Here is a 13,938-nt window from a genome sequence, read left to right as displayed (position 1 = left end):
TTTACAACTTAATCTCAAGAAGCAGGGTCAGCAGGCATTTTGTCATAAATTATCTACTCACTTTGAGCTCTATAAAAACACAAATGTATTTAGGCCACTATTTAAAAAAACAATATATTGTGTCTGAATTAAATTCATGGGCCCACAATGCATTCTCCATTAGGCAGACGGTATTGAGTTTCATTGTGAATTTCAAACAAATGCTAAAAAAAAAATAGTGAAGCTGATAACCAGAAAGAATGTCTCAAGATTTTTTTCTCTATGACTGATCTTTTTCTTGCAAATAACAAAATTAATAATTGCTACATTGAGTGTTTATTATGTAGTAGTCACTGTTTAGCAAGTTACATAGATTATCACATTTATTCCTCAAAGCATCTCTTTCAAGTGAATATTAATTCTATTGTCTTCCAGATGAGGAAACAAGTTGGAAGCAGTTAAATAACTAGTCTCCCATCTAGGAAGAGGTGGGACTGGGAATTGGGTTCAAACCCTCTGCTTTCAGAGCCAAATGAGGACTTCTCTGCCATTTAATTCTCTTCTATCCAGCAACGTGACGTAGTGAGTATGTCACATGAAGAGTTCATTTTATCCAACATTGGGGAGTTAGTTATCCTCAAACTAAGACGTCTCATGGGCAAAGAACTGCAGTTTCTCTATTGCCATCGTAAACTATTGGTGATGACTAAAGGTTGTTGGCAAAAATTGTTCCTGCATCCAGCCAAAACATTAGAGAGCTGACAGATGTGTCTGTGATAAGACTAGATTGTCCCCTCAGAGAGCTGACTTCCCTTTAGTGGGATGTCATGTTATGACTGTAGCTCACAAAAGTATTTTATGTATTATATGGATGATTGTAGGAATGGAGGCCTCTCTATATCACTGTTTCCCCTATAAAGGGGAGAAATATCTTTGAATTTCAATACAAAGAAAAGATGTATGTGTTCTGACAGCAACTGTTAGTGTGTGAGTGTGTGTAAGTGTGTGTAAATGCATGTATGAATGAGAATATAAATTGATATGTGAAAGTGAATGAGAATGTGTGTGTGATTACGAATGTATGTGTTCTTAAAAGCACATTCTAAAAACCTATTATGATTATTGGTGAATCTAAAAACCTATTATGATTATTTCCTTGATTTGGTTACTAAAGTACTTAGAATTAGATTTTTTTTTTTCACCTCTACTAACTACACACTAATGCATGGTATATATTTCAGGAGCTAATTTTACCTCTTTATCTTTCAGTACTGCCATTGTTTACCTCATTTATCCTGATTTCCTCATGTATTTTTAATTAATGTGTGGCATTCATTTCTGTAATGGATCTCAATTTTTTTTTTTTTTTTGTCCAAGGGGAAAAAGTCGACTTCTAACTAAATATATATATATTCCTGAGACATAGTTCTCTTCTCTTTAAAGTGGGAATAATAAAATCCCTCTTGGAAGACAACTGGGAAAGGTGAAAAAATTTCTAAGCTATTGAGCTTCATTCTACAATAAGAAATTATTGCACCATAATTCTCGTTCGATTGATAAATTGTCATACACACTATTTACAAATTTATGATGTTTTCCTGAGCTACAGCTTTTATTCAGCACAATAAAACAAACACATTAGCACTCACCACATGCCAGGTTCTGTCCCAAGTGCTTTATATGTATTGACTTATTTAATTTCCACCGCAACCTTTTTAGGTAGATACTACTATTATCTTAATTTTCCAGATAGGGAAACTGAGACAGGGAAATTATGTTAATTTGTCTAATTTTAAATAGCTAAGACTCGATGAAATCATAAGTTAAGACCACTGTTATTAGTTTACTTGTATTACTTTGGTACATGCACTTGTTATCATAAGAGTAGACCTTATCTTTTTATTTTCACTAGCATTCTTATTTTATCATTATAAGATTATAATTTTCAATAGTTTAATTCCGGATGCATATTTTAATAATAATATTCAACTATGCCATCATAAGGTTGCTATTTTAAGTATCCATCAAGTTGATTCAGATACAATAATTTTCTTCTTTTTACCAAAGGTAATTAATTTTAAAGGCTGAAGTAAAATGTACCTCAAATGGCATCTACTAGAAGATTTAAAGCAGCACCATTTGTAAGAGTGCAAACTAGAAACAACACAAACTCTCATAAACGATATAATTAAAAAATTAACATGTGATATAATCACATAGTAGAATATAATACAGCATCAAAATAAATTATCTATAACTACACACAAAAATATGAATGTGGCTCCTAAATACAACATTGTAAGAAAGATGCCAGATAAAATGCTGTATGCAGTTTAATTCAATTTCTCCAATGGATAAGATCAGGTAATGTTAGAGGTCAAAATAATAGCTACCTTAGGGTTATTCAATGGAAAGAGGCACAAGGAAGACTTCTGGGTTCTGGTACCATTCTATTAATATGGGTGTTAGTTTGAAGAGGGATGTCTTTTCTTTTTTATTAAAATTTTAATTTTTTAGAGTGATTTTAGGTTTACAGTAAAATTGAGGGGAGATATAGAGACTTCCCATATGTCCCCTGCCCTCTCACATGCATGACATTCTTCATTATCAATGCCCCGTAAGAATGATAAATTTCTTACAATTGATGAACCTACACTAACACACTGTGATCATCAAAGTCCATAGTTTACCTGAAGGTTCACTTGGTGTACATTCTATAGGTTGGACAAAAGCAACTGAGACCTATCAGTCATTAGAGCATCATACAGAATATTTTTAAAGCCCTAAAAACTCTCTGTATTTTCTTTTCATTCCTCCCCTACCTTAACTCCTGGCAACCACTAATTTTTTTTACCGTTTGCATAGTTTTCCTTTTCTAGAATCTCATATAATTGCAATCATATAGTATGTAACCTTTTCAGATTGTCTTCCCTGACTTAGTAATACTCAGTTGAGGTGCTCTATGTCTTTACATGGCTTGATAGTTAAGTCTTTTAACACTGAATAATATTCCGTTGTCTGGATGTAACATAGTTTATTTATCCATTCACCTATCAAAAAAAAATTGGTTGCTTCTAAGTTTCGGCAATTATAAATAAAGCTACTATAAACATCCATGTGCAGGATTTTGTGTGGACATGTTTTAAACTCTTAGATAAATATTAAAAAGTGTGATTGCTAGATCATATGGTACAAATAGTTTTAGTTTTGTAAGAAACTGCCAAACTCTCTTCCAAATCAGCTGTACCATTCTGCATCCCCATCGATATGGAATGAGAATTTGTGATGCTCCACTTCTGAGTCAGTATTTGTCAGTGTTACAGATTTGGCCATTCTAATAGGTATGTTATAGTATCTCATTGTTTTAATTTGCATTTCCCTGATGATATATAATGTTGAACATTTTTATATGCTTATTTACTATCCATATGTTTTCTTTGTTGAGATGTCTGTTAAAGTCTTCAGCTCAATTTTTAATCAGGTTGCTTGTTTTCTTATTTTTGGATTTTACATGTTCTTTGCATATTTTGGATAACAGTTCTTAATTAGTTGTCTTTTGAAAATATTTTCTCCCAGTCTGTGGCTGGTCTTCTTATTCTTTTGATATTGGCTTTCACAGAGCAGAAGCTTCTAATTTTAATGAAGTTCAGCTTATCAATTATTTATTTCATGGATTATGACTTCGATGTTATATCTAAAAAGTCATCATTATACTCGAGATTATAGCCTTATCTTATATTGTCTTCTAGGAATTTTATAATTTTGCATTTTACATTTAGGCATATGATTCATTTTGAGTTAATTTTTGTGAAGGGAGTAAGTTTTGTGCCTAGATTAATTATTATTATAATTTTTAGAGGTGGATATTTAGTAGTTCCAGCACCATTTGTTGAAAAGACTATCTTTGCTCCATTGTATTACTTGTACTCCTCTGTCAAAGATCAGCTGACTATATTTATGTGGGTCTATTTCTGGAAAATCTATTCTATTCCATTGATCTGTCAATTCTTCAACAATAACCCACGATCTTGATTATTATAGCTTCATAGTAAGCCTTGAGTTCAGGTGGCATCAGTCTTGCAAATTTGTTCTTCAGCATTGTCATGTTGGTTATTCACATAAACTTTAGAAACAGTTTGTCAATATCCATGAAATAACTTGCTGGATATTTGGCTGGGATTGCATTGAAGTATAAATGAAGTTGGCAAGAACGGACATCTTAAAACTATTGAGTCTTCCTATCCATGAATGTGGAATATTTCTCAATTTACTTAGTTCTTTAATTTATCGGAGTTTTACAGTTTTTCTCATATAGAATTTTTACATATTTTGTTAGATTTACACCTAAGTATTTTATTTTGGGAGGCGTTAATGTAAATGGTATTATAAATTTCACTTCAAATCCCATTAATTCATTAATGGTATATAAAGAAGCAACTGACTTTTGTATATTAACTTTGTATCCCTCAGCCTTGCTATCATAGCTTACAAGTTCTAAGATTTTGACAGTTCCTTCAGATTTTCCACATAGATGATCATGTCGATTTTGAACAAAAACAGTTTTATTTCCTCATTCCCAATTTGTACACCTTTTATTTCCTCTTCTTGCCTTGTATTAACTTGAATTTTCAATACAATGTTGAAAAATGAGTGGTGAGAGGGAATATCTTGGCCTTGTACTTAATTATGAGAGAGCTTTGAGTTTCTCACCATTACATATAATGTTAGCTATAAGCTACATATTTTTATCAAGTTGAGAATATTCCCCTCTATTCCTAGTTACTAAAAGTTTTTATCTTTTATTTATATTGGATTTTGTCAAATGCTTTCCCTGGGTCTTTTGATAGATTATGTGATTTTTCTTCCTTCGTCTATTGATGTGATGAACTCCATGAATTAATTTTCAAATGTTGAACCAGCCTCACAAACCTGGAAGAAATCTCTCGTGTCTGCAGTGCATAATTCTTTTATACATCGTTGAATTCAATTTGCTAATATTTTGTTGAGGAGTTTTGCATCGATGTACATGAAAAATATTAGTCTGTAGTTCTGTTATACTGTCTTTGTCTGGTTTGGTAATAGGATAATGCTGGCTTCATAGATGAGTCAGCAAATATTTTGTTTGCTTCTATCCCCTGAAGGAGATTGTAGAATTATCTATATATACTGATATAAAAAAAATATACATTTCTTATAAATACTTAGGTTTAAAAAATTTGGGCACGAGGAAGTAAAGGCATTGTGTGTATTATGACCCCAATTTATGTTATAAAAGAATATATATATATAATTACATATATATAATTTTAAAATTCATTTTGAAGTTATATTTTCCAGCTCCTTTTTGGAGTACTCTGTAAACCTGTTCCTTCTCTGTTCACTTACAGGTAGTACAGACATTTCTACATTCATTTTTAATCAGTCAAAGATATCGATGGAAAGTACTAACTAGGCACAGTATTAAACTCTCCCCTCCCCCATTTGGGAGCTATTTCAGTCTGGAAGCCTTTGGAGAGAGAGGATGTGGTCCTGCTGCATCTCTACACTTCCCAAGCTCTCCTTTCTTCCTACTCCTTAGCTGATTATTCTTTCCCAGATGCAGTGAGAACATTGAGAGGGGGTGGATGAGATGCCATAAGATATAGAGCACCGTGAGCCTGGAAGATGGTTAAAACTCACCCTTCCTCAGGCTCTGAGTATCATGTAATATTCCTCTGGTGTTTATCTGCTCTGGTCACCTTATGTCTCTTGAAAGCCCAATTTTATAGGGCCTTAAGCAACCCCAAGCAGACTCTCTCATCTGTGTGTCCATCACTGTCAAGGTAACCTCTTTTCCAGTATTCTGAAAATATTTTCTTCACTTTCCCCATCTTTCTATATTCTCTAAGTGATATATGGGGTTCAAAAGTCATAAAGTGTTCTCTTGTCCTGTAATAAATTACACACATACACACACACACGCACATACACACGCACACACACACGCACACACACACAGTGCTGTTCAGAAATGTATCATATTAACTTTAACATCCTGGTTTCTACTGTATGAGCAATTTATCAAAAAATGGAGGCAGAGATAATGTAACACTGGTATCCCGTAGGGTAAATTTCTATGCATATATATACTCCGCTACAAAATTTTGTGGTTACGCTCTTAATGCTGGTTACATGAGTAACACTAAACAGAGTTTACAGCACCAAGGACAACTTGCTTTTGCTCTTTATGTATTTTTTAGGCTTTTAAGATTATTTTTGTACCTTGACCATCTGTAATGCTAAATGTCATCATCATCATTTTTAAATAAAAACAATAAAGAAATAAAAATATAAACACTATGCTAATGTTAAGATCCCCTACACCCTGTTCTTGCTGGATGAAGAAGTGCTAAGCTGTGTAACATATTCCTCTGATCTCTCTCCAGATTAGCTATACTTATTTCACTCTTCATGGGAACCAATGAGCATTGGATATCAACAGAATTTCCTTCTTCCCTTTTTGAAAGACTATACCTCACTCTCTCTTTTAAAAATCTTATGTTCTTCACCTGTTATTCTCATTCATCCAGTTCCAACAGCCACCTTTCACCTTTTGTTCACTCTTAGGTATATCAGCCATCTGAAGGTACTTGGTTGGTTAAATATTGACTGAGACTCATAGTGACTCAGTGTTACCCAGTTTTTTCACAACTCAGGCATTTTTATCAAAGACCAGTAGACCCGGCAAGATAATAATACTGAAAACAAATTTGAATGTGTCAAGAGCTATTAAAAGCACTTTATTTATACAATTGATTAAAACCTCACAACAAATCTATGAGGAGATAACTAAATTATTTTCATTTCATAGGGGAGACTGAGGCATGGAGTGATGAAGTATCTTGACCAAGATCATAGAGGTATTAAAGGAAAGACATTCCCAGGTACACATGCAATCTTATTACAAAGTACTTCTTTTTCACATTGATACTATGCATCCCCTGAATATAAAGACATTTTGTGAATCTGCTTTTCCTAACAGTAGAGAGACATGTAATGAGTATTTAATTCAGTGCCACTAAAGATTAACATAGTTCTGTCTTCGACATTTTCCTTAAATCGCCCATACAAATATGCAAAGGTGAAAAAGAGGCAAATGAATTAGTTAAGCAGCATTTTCTGACTCTAAGTTTATGTCTCTTATGGGATGAGATGACCAGTTTCAAAGCACATGACTAGCAGCACATGCAGATTTAATTTTTTTTAGTTCTTAAATCCCACAAAGCAAGTTTATTTAATTTCTTCTCAGGTTTCATGTTATATCAGTTAAACAGCTGAATTAATATTTCATGAGAGTTTTATTTCAGCTGAGAACATCTGCAATGGGCTGGCACATCTTTTTTCCCCAAGAGTTCATGTTAAGCTTATAAGAACTCTCCCACAATTTTTCCCATATCTGTAAGATATTTCTGTATTACTTAAAAGCTCTCATGTATACCACAGTTTTAGTAATAATCTGACTTGGAAAGTGTCCTCAAAATTTTGGTAACATTACAAATAAAATGTTATTTAAATAATTGATGGTTAAGGAATACCTTTTTAAGTACTTTTTTCCTAGTCATGTTTTGAGTTTTTCATAAATGATCACAATTATTCAGTGATGGTTTCCTTACATTTATATGTCACTGATTCATTCTCTACTACTATCTAGCTCAACAAATGTCAGTGAGTGAATTGATAACTTTGTCAGAATTCAGTTTTATTTCTCTTGACTGTTTTAGTTATCTTCTCTTATTCTATCTGATTGATTCAAGGGACAGTTAAAGTCTGGCTTTGGAACCACTTGTTTTTCTCCGGTTGCTTGTCTTGGGAAACTCTTTTTTTTTTTTTTTTTTTAATCTCTTGGTGTTAGTTTCTTTATTCATAACTTGGAGAAAAAAAATTCTACCTTGCAAGGTTGGTTTAATGATGAGAAATCTTCTATTTAAAGTATACTTCATTGCACCAGCAGTAACATAAATGATTACCAGCAACATTGCCACAATCACAGTCACCATCATTATCATCACTATTGGTTCAAATCAATTTCTTTGTTAAATTATAAATACAAAAGGTCCTGATTCCATAAAAAAATAAGGATGAAAGAGTAGTTATTTGTATTTTAGATTTCTAAACAATGATTCCACATCATGTCAAAAATGATATATGTCTTATTATCATCTCCTTACTGGAACAGGTAATATGTGATAAAATTAGAAAAATTGCCCAAAACATAATATTAAGAATTTAATTTGGAATCATATAGCTATCTCACTAACACTTTTCATTTAAGCTGATTTCAGATAGATATGATATAAATAAAATATTTTCTGAATGACAAATTGTGTTCAGTTTTTATTAAGACATTTCATGTGAGTTAAGTACAAACCTTAAGACTACAGCAAAAGATGAGATTTGATTATCTCTTTAATTGCAGAGTTAACATGAAAATATTGTGCAGGTTAATTTTACATGGATCTAATTGACTTGAATATAGAGTTATAAAATGTAGCCAAGCTAGAATGTTTAATTTAGCATTTTAAAGCCCCTCAGAGACATTTAAGTTTTTTATGTTACACACATCCAGTTAATGATGATCTAAGTCCTCAGACTCTACATTTTACACTTGGCATCTTTCCTTTAAGTATAGTTTTATATGAATTATTATTACTGAGAAAGCACCATTTATATTTCAAAATACCCTAAATGGAGAGATATAGGTTTGTTTATAGGGATGTATATTCATGATTATTTTCCAAATTTAAAATAAAAATGTCAACTCTTTACCTATTTGTGTAATCAAGTATCACTATCTAAAGTCAAAAGTGACTGCTACACTCAATACCACACAAGAAACATTTAAAGGATTTTGAATCTAAAAAAAAAATCCTTACTCCAGAACCCATAGATCTTCTCTTCATACTTTCCTTGTTCTACTGGTCAGAATTCTGGGTGATATTACAAGATAGTTACTTTTATTTTAGTTTTTTAAAATCTCTTTCTGACTATTGAGCTCACATTTCTTCTTCTCCAAATTAGTATATGTTTATTGGTTAAAAAAAAACTCTGACTACTGGTTATCTGAAAAGATCATGTGTTGCTAAAATCTCACATTGAATGCCATACCCTTACACCAAGATGAAACCATAATCAGTTAATAGACAATTGTAACAAGCATTAGTAGGGGTTTATGATTTACCTATGGGAACATTGAGTAAATATCTTATTTAGAAGGAAAATTACACTTCTAGTTACATACATATTATCATCTTTTTCAGCAAAATATTCAAGGTAATCCATTTAAAATTTTAAATTATTTAAAATAATTTATTTTAAAAACAACGTATCTGGTTCAAATTAATAATTCTATAAGTATAGCGCCTAGTTGAAAACATAACATAAAATTATGAAGTAATAATTATTATCCCCTTTCTCAGGAAAAAAATAATGATTATAATCTATCTTCAACATTTCCTTTTTAAAAATTAGAATTGTTAGGAGAATTTTCATTTAAATTTTTTGTGTGAAATATCTGCTAGTTCTGAATCATTTCCATTATTAGGGATACTAGCAATGATTCTAATTATTTCATAACATTATAGTACTTTATTTTCTTAAGCATATATGCCTATGGTCTGTGTTATTATAATTACATTTTTTACCAGATGATTTTAACATAGAGAATAATGGCACTATCTTTTACAAATATGAATTGCCACATAGACATGCATAGCCTGCACAGCCAAATGAAAAAATAATAGTCAGATGGGGGGAAAAGTTTCTTTTCTCATTCTTAATGGTGTTGTAAAAAAAAAAAAAAAAAAAAGAGCAAGGAACACAATTTTTTGATGAATTTTCCTTCCTAACCTGAAAACTTTGAATGAAAACTTATAGGTGTAAAATCAGTATAATGATATGGTCAGGAGATATTTCTTGGTCTTTCTTAAACAAAAATAATCCAATAATTAACAAATTCTCATATATCACTAAAGATTTTCAACACAGATATATCCCAATATATTGAAGCTTTATCCCAAAATATTGAAGTAGGCATCTTTGTTTCTTGTGGCCATTTCTTTCCTCCTTTTTTAAAATTAATTTGGTCTCTTTTGGACTCAAGATCTTTTCATTTTAATTGCATGTTCTATCATTAAGCCTTAACTTCCATTTATAACAAACTGCTTTTTTTTTTTTTTAATAACACAAGCAAGGCTCTGAGGAGCAAGAGACGAATTGGCTCATTACTCCTGGATGAAAAGCATTATGGTACACAGATTTCTCAGACAAGTGCAGACAATTTTCTATAAAAGCCTCAACTTTTCATGTCCTACACTCAACTTCCAGAAGAATGAATAGCTAAAAATATCCATAATCCCCAAACAAACAACAGAGACAAATTTCTAGAGGAAAGTACTCATTATTTTTTTTTCTACAATTACTATTTATCTCAATGAAAAGAATTAAAGCAGTGCCATTCTCTGAGAAAGAGTATGCAGAACACAGAGCTCGAAGACAGAAGAATTGATTTTTCCCCCCTGGCTTTTGATAAGAACTATCAAAAGTCAGTGCTAGAGTAGGACCAATTATCTCAAAAGTTGAGAACTTGGCAAATTGAAGTTACGAGTCTGGCTTCTAGGATGGTCGCTGAGCTTTGCTCTAGTCCCGCAAAGTAAACTTCTCTTGCCAAGAAACACAAACTATGACATCATTTGGAAGCTAAAAAAGCCTTAGAAATATAGCTTAGCCTCTGATTTTCACATAAAGTCTAGACAGTTTAAGTGATTTGCCTTGATTCTTTAGTTTTCATGGTAGGGTAAGGTCTTAGGACCATGGTCTGTTATTGTTCTATATAACCTCACTTGTTTTAATCAAAGGCCCAGGGAAGATTGAGTGGAGAGAGGGAGGGAAGAAGGGGGAGAAAGAGAGCGAGAGAGGCGGGGGGAGAGAAAGAGACAGAGAGAGAGAGAGAAAGAGAGAGAGAGACAGAGAGAGAGAGAGAAAGAGAGAGAGAGACAGAGAGAGAGAGAGAGAGGAGAAATATCATCATATATAGTTTTTAAATATCAAAATCAAGGGAGTATGCCTGCCAAGTTAGTCAGATAATAATACTTATTCATTCTTTTATCCATTTGTTCATTGAGAAATGTCTGTGAAGCTCCCATGACCAGTTAGACACTGTGATAGGTGTTGAGGACAAAGAAATAAATCAGATACTTGACTTTGAGCTCTTCACTGATGAGGTTGCTATTACAGATGGGAGGGTTTATCGTAATGGGTTTACTTGGAACTGAAGGGCAGCTTTAAGTCTCTTTCGAAGAGTTCATTGATGCTAGTACCCAAGTTGAAAATTCACACTAGTTGTCTGCATGGGACGTACTGGGAAGAGAATCAACCTACATGTACTTATCAACCTCTTTACTCTGGGCTTGAAGACAAAAAGTTGAGCATTTCGCCTTTTATATGCTTTAGACCCATAAAAAATTTAACATTATTGTTAACAAGTTTCTATGAAAGAGTTTAAAGAATTTGCCTAAGGTCATCAACAGTGTTAAGTGGTAAAATTATAAACAGAACCCAGATAAGCTGACCACTGGCTCCTGCTATTCCTACATCACTATTCTGGTATCAGAGTGGTGCTAATGCTCCCCGTGTGCGTCTCTCTTCATGACAAAAACAAAATAAAATGTGGGGAACTAGAGTAACAAGACACATTTTACGAGGTCTTTGTGTTAAATGCTTTATAATGATTATTTCTTTTAATTATTAAAATGGCCCTGAAAAATGCCTATGATTTCTTCCACGTAACATGACAGTTGAGAGAATTCAGTTTTACAAAGAGTATGTAACTTACCAGTTGCCTGGCTTCAAGTTGAGGTTTAAATTTTGGTCAGTTTGAAGCTAAAGCTTGTGCTTAAAAAACAACAAAAATAAAAAACAACGAGGCAATTATTTCAGTTCTTTCAGGTGTAAACCACTAGCGTTGTCTATAAATGTCATACCGGTTTAAAACACTGCAAAATGCCGCTCTACACGCTATCTCACACAATTGACTAACAGAGTATAGCAAGAAAGTTGTTAAATGAAACAGACAAAGAACAGAGCAGAAGATGAAAAATGAATCTGTGACTTCAGGAGTCAAGAATGCCGCGTTAGAGAAGATGGGAGGCAGGAAAGGAGGAAGAGACAGAAAACCTATGCCAAGTGGTCAGGGATGCTTTTGTCATGTCGTGGTGAGAGGGTTTAGCTATAAACACCTTTCACTACAGAGTAGAGCTTGCCTGGGGAGACATTGCATTTATTTCCACATATTTAACTTATTCCTATATTTTAGTGCTCAGTAATAAAAAACAATTTTGCAGGGGACCTTGAAAATAAAAGGTGAGTCAATGGAAGTATGAAGCTGTCATAACGGTTCCACTCTTCTCCACAGAGAATTTTAAGGAAACCCAGTTTCAGTGTTGCTGACATGTTCTGGGGATTTGTTGGGTTTGACAAAGAATTTTATTTTGATTGTCATATCCTATCACGAACAGTGCATATAGAGTAGCATTGCTCCCAAAACACTCCTTCAAGTATCTAGTCTAATGTCACCCAGAAAATATAGCCTGTGTTATCACTGTCAAAACTTTTAACTTAAATATTTTATATCCTGCCTGAAAAGTAAGCTTAGGTGTTCGAGACATGTAACTTTTATGTTTGTAGTCCTGTTCTCTTTGACGTAACAGTCCATTCTCACTTTGTTTTATGTCGGTGCATCTGCATAGAACCTGATATAAAGAGAACGGGAGACTTTCTAACGTTTACCACCTGTTTACAGCCACAGAGGCAAGATACAAAGAAATAGATCCAAGGTTCACAACTTTACAAACATATTAACAACTACTAATGCATATGTCTCTCAGGGTATTTGGTGATGTGGGAACATGATGGTAAGGTTGTTTCAATGCAGGTATATGCTGATTGTCAGAACAAGACAGAAGAAAGGCTGTGTTCAGTCCCCATCTCAGCATTAACTTTTAGTTGTTTCACAGAGGCCAAAATCTTACATGACACTCCCAGTCTTTACACACACACACACACACACACACACACACACATTTAAACAAGGATAATACAAGAGCATAACAAACCAGCAAACCAGTAAAAATCTAATTTGACCAGCTAGGACATGGACCTAAAATATAACAATAAGCAAAAAACAAACAAACAAAAACCCAACTCAGTAATAATCGTTTCCTACTAAGCACTCTTTTAAATGTTTTACAAATATATCTCATATGTTTTTTACAACATCCTCACAAGGGGATTATGTCTATCCTCAACTTACACTAAGCAATTTATCAAATGTCAAGTTATTGGTAGTGGGATAACCAGATTGAAACTCAAATTTGACTGTTTCGAGGCTCATGTTCTTCCACCCCATACCATGTTACCTGTAGGAATGCCCAGTCTGCTAATGGGAGTTGTAATGTTACCATCTTAAGACATGAAGAAAGTCATTGATGAGCCATAGCCACAAAAGAAACTCACTATCCCATGAAAGAGTGATAAGTAAGCTTAGGGACCAAATGATGAGCAAGCTTTGCAAAGATTCAGCATCAATTAGCTTTAGTATATGGAAGAAACTGGTGAGCCACAGTGGAAGAAAGAACAAAATTCTCTTTAAAATATCTTTTTACTGATTTTTGAGGCAATTCTAGATATTAGGAGCACCAGATAGAACAGATCATCAAGTTCGGTGACTCAACCCAAATGGTGAGGACCATTCAATGAAACAACAAACTCACCATATTTAAGAGAAAAGCCATATCTGAGCTTGAAGGTTTGTAGCTGTTTTTTACAAAGTGTATATATCTTACATGTAATGTGATGGGGGTCTAAATCTTAGGACGGATGTCTCAACTGGATATTTAGTTTTCAAATTTCATATTATTATTATTA

Source organism: Rousettus aegyptiacus, unplaced genomic scaffold (assembly GCF_014176215.1).
Source record: "Rousettus aegyptiacus isolate mRouAeg1 unplaced genomic scaffold, mRouAeg1.p scaffold_m13_p_3, whole genome shotgun sequence".
Lineage (NCBI taxonomy): Eukaryota > Metazoa > Chordata > Mammalia > Chiroptera > Pteropodidae > Rousettus > Rousettus aegyptiacus.
The sequence above is the reverse complement of the archived record's forward strand: the minus strand, read 5'-3'. Positions refer to the sequence as shown.